A 9,909-nucleotide genomic window follows, 5' to 3' on the forward strand; every position below is an offset into this window, starting at 1 on the left:
CATCGTTTAAATGTTCAGCCCTGTTTTTTTTCCTTTGAGTTGTGTTTGGAGAGGCAAGGTCTGCAGACTGGACAGACATAGCTGAGGAGGGAGCTGAAGGCTGGAAATAACCTGTGTGTGCGACCCGCACACACATATATGGACTCTGCTATAGTTTATCTTTTGTTTTTGTGGTTTTGCCAAGTAAGGCTGTATTTATTTTGCTGGAGTGCAGAGCTTTATGCTGCTAATAAAGCCTGCAAAGAAAACCCGAGTTCCTGAGTCTACTTCCGGAAGTGGCCGAGCGAGTCCTCCTACCACAATGGATAGATAGATAGATAACATTACAATACAATATATTGGTAAAAGCAAAGCACATATACTAAATGAGAACAGATACTACACTTGATGTTAGCCAAAAGGCCGAGTAGCGATAACCTGAATTGGTTTTGGCCTATTACTGCACCCTGGCTTCAAGAAGGCACCCATTGTAGGGATAGGGACAAAGACTCCCCTTAGGAAGACATGTTGTTCATCAATAGACACCTTAAAACCCACAACTTTACTGCTTGTTGCAGCTGCAGCCACGCACACATTTTTAATCTGCATAAGTCTGCCTATTTTCACACATCCCCCCCCCCCCCCCCGCTGTCCCACACGACTCAAGACAAGGGGATGGGGAGAGGATAACTAATTAGTGAACAAACAAGCCGTGGTCCACCTTCTTCCTAGTCTGCAGGCTCCCTGCAAACTGAAGCTGACTGCAGCAGCACAGCCAGATAAAGGCCAGGAGCCCACGTGCAATGATGTTCCATTCTTGCATTATTCCATTGTTCCATTGTCCCATTCTCTTGCATTATTCCATTGTTCCACTCACTCATTACATCTATTGCAAGCAATCTATCTGCCTGGGTGAAAACCAATAGGATGCTCTGATTGACATACATAGGTAGCACTTTAAAACAACATCTCAGACCAAACTTTTTTATATCTTTTTTTTCATCCACAGATAGAAAATTAAAGAAGTCAGTGCTCCACCAGAGGGAGCCAGCATTTCACTAAAGAAATCGTAGCGGCCCCCAAAATTTTTTTTAAATGCGTGGTACTCAGCAACACCCAACTGATGGGACAGTTGAGATAAAAGAGTAGCAGCTGATAACAATGCCACTAACTAGGTATATGGTAGGTGTGCAAAGGTGTAGCAAAGGAAAAATGCATTATTGCAGCTTATCTCAGGAAGGAAGGGATAGATAGATAGATAGATAGATAGATAGATAGATAGATAGATAACATTACAATACAATGTATTGGTAAAAGCAAAGCACATATACTAAATGAGAACGGATTTTTTTTGATTGAATATAATCTTTTATTAGCATAATAAATAAGTTAACAGAAAGTGTACAGTGCCGCAGCCCAGTACACACAGAATTCTACATCATATGTACATAGCATAAGGATACGACGCACTAACTAGACACATCACACCCCTATGCTACACAAAACACTCAATCTGAAAGAAAAAGCATGTCAGTGGGAAAGAGGGGGTAGGGGGTGGAAAATCAGAGGCACGAAGCTTTTTTGAAAGACAAGACACATAAGGGGAAAGGGGGGAGGAAAAAGGGGCTTAGTCCTCATCCTCCGGACCGTCCACGATGGAATAGTCTCTGAGCAGGCTGTGGATCAGCCTGCGGCAGTCCTGGATGGGCATCCTCTTCGTCCTCAAGATGAGCCAGTTCCTGGCAACCCAAATGGCGTCCTTGAAGCAGTTCATAAGGCACCAAGCCTCCTGTATGGCTCCGATGGTATGAACCCCAGGGAAGAGTCCGTAAAGCACAGAATGGTGCAATATGCTCGCCCTGGGGACACAGTTCCTCAGGTCATCCTCAAGGGCAGTCAACAGGCGCTGTGCAAATCGGCAGTCCCAAAATGTGTGCAAAGATGTTTCCTCCACGAAGGGGCACCTTAGGCAGTACCAGGTCTTGCACATGTTCCGGGCATGCATGAATGACCGGACGGGCAGTCCGCCCTGAATCGCCATCCACGACAAGTCCTTGTGCCCGTTGGTCAGCCTGTCAGACGACACATTTGTCCTCACATTCTCCAGCGTGTCCTCGTGAAGTCCCCTTGGCTCTGATGAGCTTGTGGATAGTTTTGGGCTTCCACAAGTCGGGCTTGAGTCCTTCCAGTTAGTGTTCCCCCACAAATCGAACGACATCTATGTAGAACCATGGCGTCGTCCAGTTGTAGGGGAAGGAGCTGTCCCATTTGTCCCTGCCAAGTCGCCTCCAAAGAGGAAGCAGGAAGAAGCTAGACATGGACCTGCCCGTGGAGCCATTCTTGACTTGCAAAGTCCGGAGGACACAATCATACACAAAAGAGGACCGCAGGAGGAAGGGGATATCTGGAATGCCCTTCCCACCCTTCCGAGGCTTCTTGTACATGTGTGCCGCCTGACTCTGTCCATCTTGGATCCCCAGACAAAGTGAAACACCGTCCTGGTAATGGCCTGCACACAGTGACATGTGGGGGCCAGGCCTGCCCCGTGTACTGCAACACGGGCAGAACCTCGTTACGCAGGACGAGTGCCTTACCCTCACAAGTGAGGTGTCTGAGGCTCCAGAGTCCGATCCGTTGTTTCACCTTGGCCAAGCATTCTTGCCAGGACTTGAGGGCCGCTCCTTCCTTCCCTTACCAGACTCCCAGCACCTTGAGGAAATCCAGTTGGATGTTGAAGGGGAAGGGGGCGGAGGAGGCCAGGTGCCAATCCCCGAAGAGCATGGCTTTCGACTTCCCGCAGTTGACTTTGGCCCCTGAAGCCCGGCCGAACCTCTCACATGTCTGGATGAGGCTGTCGACTGAACCACGATCAGCGCAGAAGACGGTGACGTCGTCCATGTAGAGCGAGCACTTGACCTCGTGTCGTCCCCAACCCGGTGCAGTGATCCCTCTGATCTCTCCATTCTGCTGGATAGCCTCTACGAAGAGTTCTATTACACAAACAAAAAGAAGAGGTGATAGAGGGCAGCCTTGTCTGACCCCAGAGAGAACAGGGAAGGGGTCAGTCTTCCAGCCATTCACCAACACCGAGCTGTGGATGTCAAAGTACATCAGACGGACATACGAACAAAACATGTTACCCAAACCTAACCGGTGCAGAGCTCGGCCCATGAACTCATGTGAAACCCAGTTGAAGGCCTTCTCCTGATCCAAGGAGACCAGGGCCACGTGTGCGCGGCGGACCTTAATGTACTCGACCATGTCCTGCATGAGAGCGAGGCTGTCTGTTATGCGACGTCCATGAATGCCGCAGGTCTGGTCCGGGTGGATGATCCATCCGATGACCGTCTTCAGTTGTGTTACCATCATCTTGGCCAGGATCTTGTAGTCCACGTTGAGCAGAGTGATGGGACACCAATTGCTCAGGTCGCACCTCTCTCCCTTCCTCTTGTACAGGATCGTGACCATTCCTTCCCTCAATGATGGAGGCATTCTACCCTCCACCACCATCTCCTCGTACAGGTCCAACAGGACCGGACAGATGAGGTCTTTCAGCACTACATAGAGTTCCGCTGGAAGCCCATCACTGCCTGCTTTGTCCAAAGCTGCCGTGCCTGCAGGATCAAGATGGTTAGTGATACCTGACAGGAACTTATCAGCAGCGTCGGGGTCGGTAGTCTTGTGGGAGTAGAGTACGCTGTAGAAGTCACTGACGACCCTCATCACGTCTTCCTTCCCACGTCGCATGTTTCCGCTCTCATCTCGCAGCTCGTTCAGGGGCATGTGGCCGGCATGTAGTTTCCTGAAAAAGAATGAGTTACATTTCTCACCCTTCTCCAGATTCTCCACCTTGGAACGGAAGACAATTCACTTGGACTCCTCCTCAAAGTGCCTTTTCAGGCTCTTCTTTATCTCCTCCAGCTCCTCCCTCACTTCCCAGCCGCAGTGAAGGAGGTCCTGCAGTGACCGCAGCTCGCGCTGCAGCCCTCTGAAGTCCCTCCTCTTCTCTCACGCCTGTTGTCGACCCTTGGTCTGAAAGAAACAGTGAAACTCAAGTTTAACGTACTCCCACCAATCAGAGACTGTTTGGAAGCTACCCTTGTAGGACCGCCACATTGCGTAGTCTGCTCTCAGCTCCTCCATGACTTCAGCCTGAGCCAGCAGAGCGCAATTCAGCTTCCAGGAGGCGGGTCCGGACGGAAAACCATCGCCGAGGACACCTTGTAAGTGAATGGCTCTGTGGTCGGAGAAGAAGCAGGGGACCATCGAGTGCCTACTCTGCCTGACTGCCCGAGAGGTGAACACAAAGTCAATCCTGGAGCGGAGCGAGCCATCGGGTCGGCTCCATGAATAGTTTGTGGAGCCTCTCCCCATGGAGCCCACCACGTCCTGAAGTGAGGCCTCGGTTACCATCTCGATAGCAGCTTGGACATGATGTCCAACTTGGCAGATGTGACGGAACTACAACCGTCCTCCTCGATGGGGCGATGATCAGAATTGCGACCCCCGCAGACTTGCAGTCATCCCCACCAGACCAATAGGACGGACCTTGGGACCACTACCTGGCCAGATGTTTGAAGGACCTAGAGGAGGGAAGGGAACACTCCTGCAACATATAAACATCACACAACTGGGAAGTAAGAAAGGCATAAACAGTCTGACGTCTGACCTTGTCCCTGATGCTCCTGACATTAATGGAAATTAAGTTAATATTAGCCATCATGTAGGGAAAAAGGAAAAAGTTAGCGCAGGCAATACACCTTAGTTACCACTCCGGTTGGGTGGTCCCTCGTCGATGTTGACTGCTGGTGACGGGATCACCAGCAGGCCCTCTTCCTACATCTGGTCGAGCAGCGCGGCCTCAATCTCGGCGACCACCAGTTCCTCCTCTTCTGGCTCGGCCACCAGGGTCTCGACCATGTGCTCCATCTCTTCTGGCTCAGGGAAGGTGTCCTCCTTTTCGCCTACGAAATCCAGAATCTTCTTGTTGGAGGATTCAGTAGCAGTAAAGTTGTGGGTTATAACGTCTCTATTGATGAACAACATGTCTTCCTAAGGGGAGTCTTTGTCCCTATCCCTACAATGGGTGCCTTCTTGAAGCCAGGGTGCAGTCATAGCCCAAAACCAATTCAGCTTATCGCTTCTCGGCCTTTTGGCTAAGATCATAGAATCAATTATAGTATGGTAGAGTTGTAAGGGATCTCCTGGGTCATCTGGTCCAACCACCTGCTCAAAGCAGGATTTACTAAATCATCTCAGACAGATATCTGTCCAGCCTCTGTTTGAAGAAGTCCAGTGAAGGGAACCTCACCACCCCTTGTGGCAGCATGTTCCATTCATTGATCACCCTAACTGTCAAAAAGTTTTTTCTAATATCTAATCTGTGTCTCTTCCCATTCAGTTTCATCCCATTGCTTCTAGTCTGTCCTTGTGCAAATGAGAATAAAGATGATCCTTCTACAATGTGACAACGTTTGAGATATTTGTAGACAGCTATTAAGCCTCCTCTCAGTCTTCTTTTTTGCAAGCTAAACTTTCCCAAATCCTGCAACCGTACCTCATAGGACATGGTTTGCAGACCGGTCACCATTCTGGTAGCTCTTCTCTGAACTTGCTCCAGTTTGTCGATGTCTTTTTTAAAATGTGGTGCCCAAAACTGGACACAGTATTCCAGATGAGGTCTGACCAAAGAGGAGTAAAGTCCGATAATGACTTCACGTGATCTAGACTGTATGCTTCTGTTAATACATCCCAGAATTGTATTTGCCTTTTTTGCTGCTGCATCACACTGTTGACTCATGCTCAGTCTATGATCTATTAGCATACATAAGTCTTTTTCACATGTACTGTTGCTGAGCTCTATTCCTCCCATTTTGTATATGCTTTTTTTAATTTTTATTGCCCAGATGTAGTACTTTGCCTGTTAAAAACCATTCTGTTAATTGCTGCTCACTGCTCCAGTTTATTTATGTCTTTTTAAATCCTCTCTCTCTTCTTTAGTATTCGCTATCCCTCCTAGCTTTGTGTCATCAGCAAATTTAATCAGTTTACCCTCAATTCCTTCATCTAAATAATTGATAAAGATGTTGAACAATACAGGTCCCAGGACAGAGCCCTGTGGTACCCCACTTGAGACATTCATCCAACTGGATGTGAAGCCATTCATGACTACTCTTTGAGTCCGATCACTAAGCCAGTTATGAATCCACCTAACAGTTTCCTTGTCCATTCCATACTTGGTCATTTTTTCAATAAGGAAGGTGTGAGATACTTTGTCAAATGCTTTGCCGAAGTCAAGATATACTATATCTACAGCATTTCCCTGATCCACCCAGTCAGTGATTCTGTCATAGAAGGAAATTAAGTTAGTCTGACATTACTTGTTAGTTACAAACCCATGCTGACTCTGGTAAATCACTTCATTCTTATCCAGGTACTTATATACATGATGTTTAATAATTTGTTCAAAGATCTTTCCTGGTATAGAAGTCAGACTCACAGGCCTATAGTTCCCTGGGTCCACTTTATTCCCCTTTTTGAAGATAGGAACAACATTTGCTCTTCTCCAGTCTTCTGGGACTTCTCCTGTTCTCCAAGAATTTTCAAAGATTATGGAGAGTGGTTCTAAAATTTCTTCTACGAACTCCTTCAGTACTCTGGGGTGTAATTCATCTGGACCTGGAGACTTGAACTCATTTATGTTAGCTAAATATTCCCTCACAATCTTTCTGTTTACAGATAACCTGGATTCTTCTATTCCTTTAATAGGACAGTGAGGATCAGTTTATATTTCATTTTCTTTCTGAGAGAAAACAGATGCAAAATAGGAATTAAAAAGTTTGGCCTTCTCAACATCCTTTCTTACTATTTCACCATTTTCATCCTGTAAAAATCCTATAGCATCTTTGACTTTTCTTTTACTTTTTACATACCCCCAAAATCCTTTTTTATTGCTTTTGACATCTCTTGCAAGCCTTAATTCATTGTCAGCTTTAGCTAACCTGATACGTGCCCTACAGGATCTGCAGACTGCATTATAATCTTCTTAAGGCTATGTGCCCACGATGCAGAAATGCTCAGGATTTTTTCCTGAGCGTTTCTGCATCACCCTGGCAGAAAAAAATGCATGCGGATTGTATATGCATTTTTCCTGCCAGGGACATGTGGAAATGAAGCATTCTAAACTTGCATTTCCGCATGCGGGTGTCAAGCGCTTTGCAAGTGTTTTTAGCATCACTTGGAAAGTGCTTGTCAACTAGGTCACACTATATAAATCCATGCAAACGGTATGAATTTATATAGTGTGACCCGAGAGAATGGTAAAAAAATAAAAAAATAAATCTATACTTACTAGTGTTGAGCGAGCACTAAAATGCTCCGTTGCTCGAAGCTCGGGCCGAGCTCACCGTGATACTCGGGTGCTCGACCCGAGCAACGAACCCAATGTTAGTCTATGGGAGACCCGAGCATTTTTGCGGCGGCACCCCCGGCAGTCTGTAGAAAGCCTAAAAAGTGCCCAAAACGATAGTGACAGTGTTCAAATGACATGGGGACAGCATGGGGATCACCCCAGGAAGCATTACTGACCCTCAGGTCACTGCTGTCAACAACGTGGTCAGAGGTATTATACCACTTTTACGGACTCACAATAAAACGTTCAAAAACGAAACTGAAATGGTTTTCCTGTGAAATATGTTAAGGAACTTCCTTTCCAGGGTAAAGACTTGTGTATAAGGTAAAATAAATAACCAAAAACAAAAATACTCCTCCACACCTTGGGCTATGTTCACAAGTAGCATTTTTTATGCGTTTTTGCACTTTTGTATTGCTTTCAACCGTGACAAATGCATTCACCGGGAAATGTAATTTTAATATTTTACAACCTTATCTGCCAATGTGCTGTGTGACACATGCATACAGTGCTGAAAAGACATGGGAACAGCATGGGGAAGACCCCTGGAAGCATCTCTGACACCTAGGTCACTGCCTAAAAGTGTGCCCATCAGAAGTGATGCTTGCCGCATCAGAAGATGCAGACTTGCAACTATCCCCGTGCAAGTCCTTGTCCCAGGGCAGTGTTCAATTTTACCTCTCCCATTCCTTTCAATGCAAGTGCAAGTATGCAGCCTGCCACCCACCCACCCCCAGGCTGCAATACCATACTGCTAACTTGCTTGCACTTGAAATTGGGCCTATTAGGCATGTGGAGGCAGACGCCGGCCACCATGTCATGGCTGCGTCGGCGGCCTGGTATCCATACTCAGTCCCCAGCCGCCCGTCGCTGGGTGTCCACGCTCGGTCCCCAGCCACCAGGGGGCGGCCGGGTGTCCATACTCGGTCCCCAGCCGACACACGGCCGGGTGTCCACACATGGTCCCCAGCCGCCTGGGAGCGGCCAGGTGTCCATAAACGGTCCCCAGCCACCCCTATTTCTCCTGTCATCTTCCCCCACACTTTTCTAAGCCTGGCCTGCTTTAGAGCAGCATTGCACGAGCCCACCATAGAACCAGACTCCTCCGGTGGGCCCTGGCTTCTCCATCAGGGGAGTTGAGAGTGCCAAGGTGAGGAGCATGATGATGATGATAGAAGTTAGCATCTGCTTTGGTTTCTTGGAATGCAAGCGCATGTATGTAGTAGCAGCTAGGCCGGAGGTGGTCAGCGTTTTGGCGCATATCCTACCTCCTTCGAGGATTGCTGGATGTTTTCCTGCTACTATCCCAGTTCTATGACTCCCGTTAAAACAAAGCTTCAGGTGATGAATGATGGATCAGGTGTTGGCAAAGGAGAATGAGCAGGAGGAACAGGGACCATTCACATCAATATCAGGCCAGTCAACCACACATGTCTTGTAGGATATGTTTCTGTACCAAAAGGAGCGGTTCGGCTACACAGTTATAGGGCATACAGTGAGTGCAATGCCTACCCAAAATTTTGAGGCACTCCAATGCCCCTTGGAAGTGACATGGAGGTCAGAGGGCATTAACTAAACCGTTTTTTCCATTTATAGCAACTGGGTCTCCTGTGCACTGTTGGCCTAAGCAGTAAATGGAAGGCTTTCCAAAAATTATGAGGAACTGCAATGCCCCTTGAAACAGACGTGGATTACAGCATACTAAAAACCTTCTACCCATTATTGGGGTGTGGGTCTCCCTTAGTGTTCGCCTATGCATTGAAAAGCAAAATCTGACTAAAATTAGGAGGAAATGCAATGCCCGTTGGAAGAGTCGTGGAGGTTAGAGTTAATTAAAAACAACATTTCAATGCCCCTTGGAAGAGCTGTGGAGTTCAGAGTGGTTTATCAAGACGGTTTTAATGCCCCTTGGAAGAGACATGGAGGTCGAAGTAGCTTAACAAGACGGTTTTAATGCCCCTTGGAAGAATGGTGGAGGTCGCAGTGGAATAAAAAGACAGTGTCAATGCCCCTTGGAAAAGTAGTGGAGGTCGCAGTAGCTTAACTAGACGGTTTTAATGCCCCTTGGAAGAATGGTGGAGGTTGCAGTGGAATAAAAAGACAATATCAATGCCCCTTGGAAGAGCTGTGGAGTTCAGAGTGGTTTAACAAGACGGTTTTAATGCCCCTTGGAAGAGACGTGGAGGTCGCAGTAGCTTAACAAGACAGTTTTAATGCCCCTTGGAAGAACGGTGGAGGTTGCAGTGGAATAAAAAGACAATAAAAATGCCCCTTGGAAAAGTGGTGGAGGTCGCAGTAGCTTAACAAGACGGTTTTAATGCCCCTTGGAAGAATGGTGGAGGTCACAGTGGAATAAAAGACAATATCAATGCCCCTTGGAAAAGTGGTGGAGGTCGCAGTTGCTTAACAAGACGGTTTTAATGCCCCTTGGAAAAGTGGTGGAGGTCACAGTAGCTTAACAAGACAACTTTAATGCCCTTTGGAAGAGATGTGGCGTTCAGAGTAGCTTAACAAGATGA

General features: G+C 47.2%; 1 pseudogene; it reads right to left on the reverse strand.

Annotated features, from left to right (window-relative positions):
• Window positions 1–300: 300 nt before the first annotated feature.
• Window positions 301–414, reverse strand: LOC141160405 (U2 spliceosomal RNA; annotated as a pseudogene).
• Between the last annotated feature and the right edge of the window lie 9,495 nt (window positions 415–9,909).

This window comes from Phyllobates terribilis, unplaced genomic scaffold (assembly GCF_046119375.1).
Source record: "Phyllobates terribilis strain yellow unplaced genomic scaffold, ASM4611937v1 Scaffold_8__6_contigs__length_399053987, whole genome shotgun sequence".
Classification (NCBI taxonomy): domain Eukaryota; kingdom Metazoa; phylum Chordata; class Amphibia; order Anura; family Dendrobatidae; genus Phyllobates; species Phyllobates terribilis.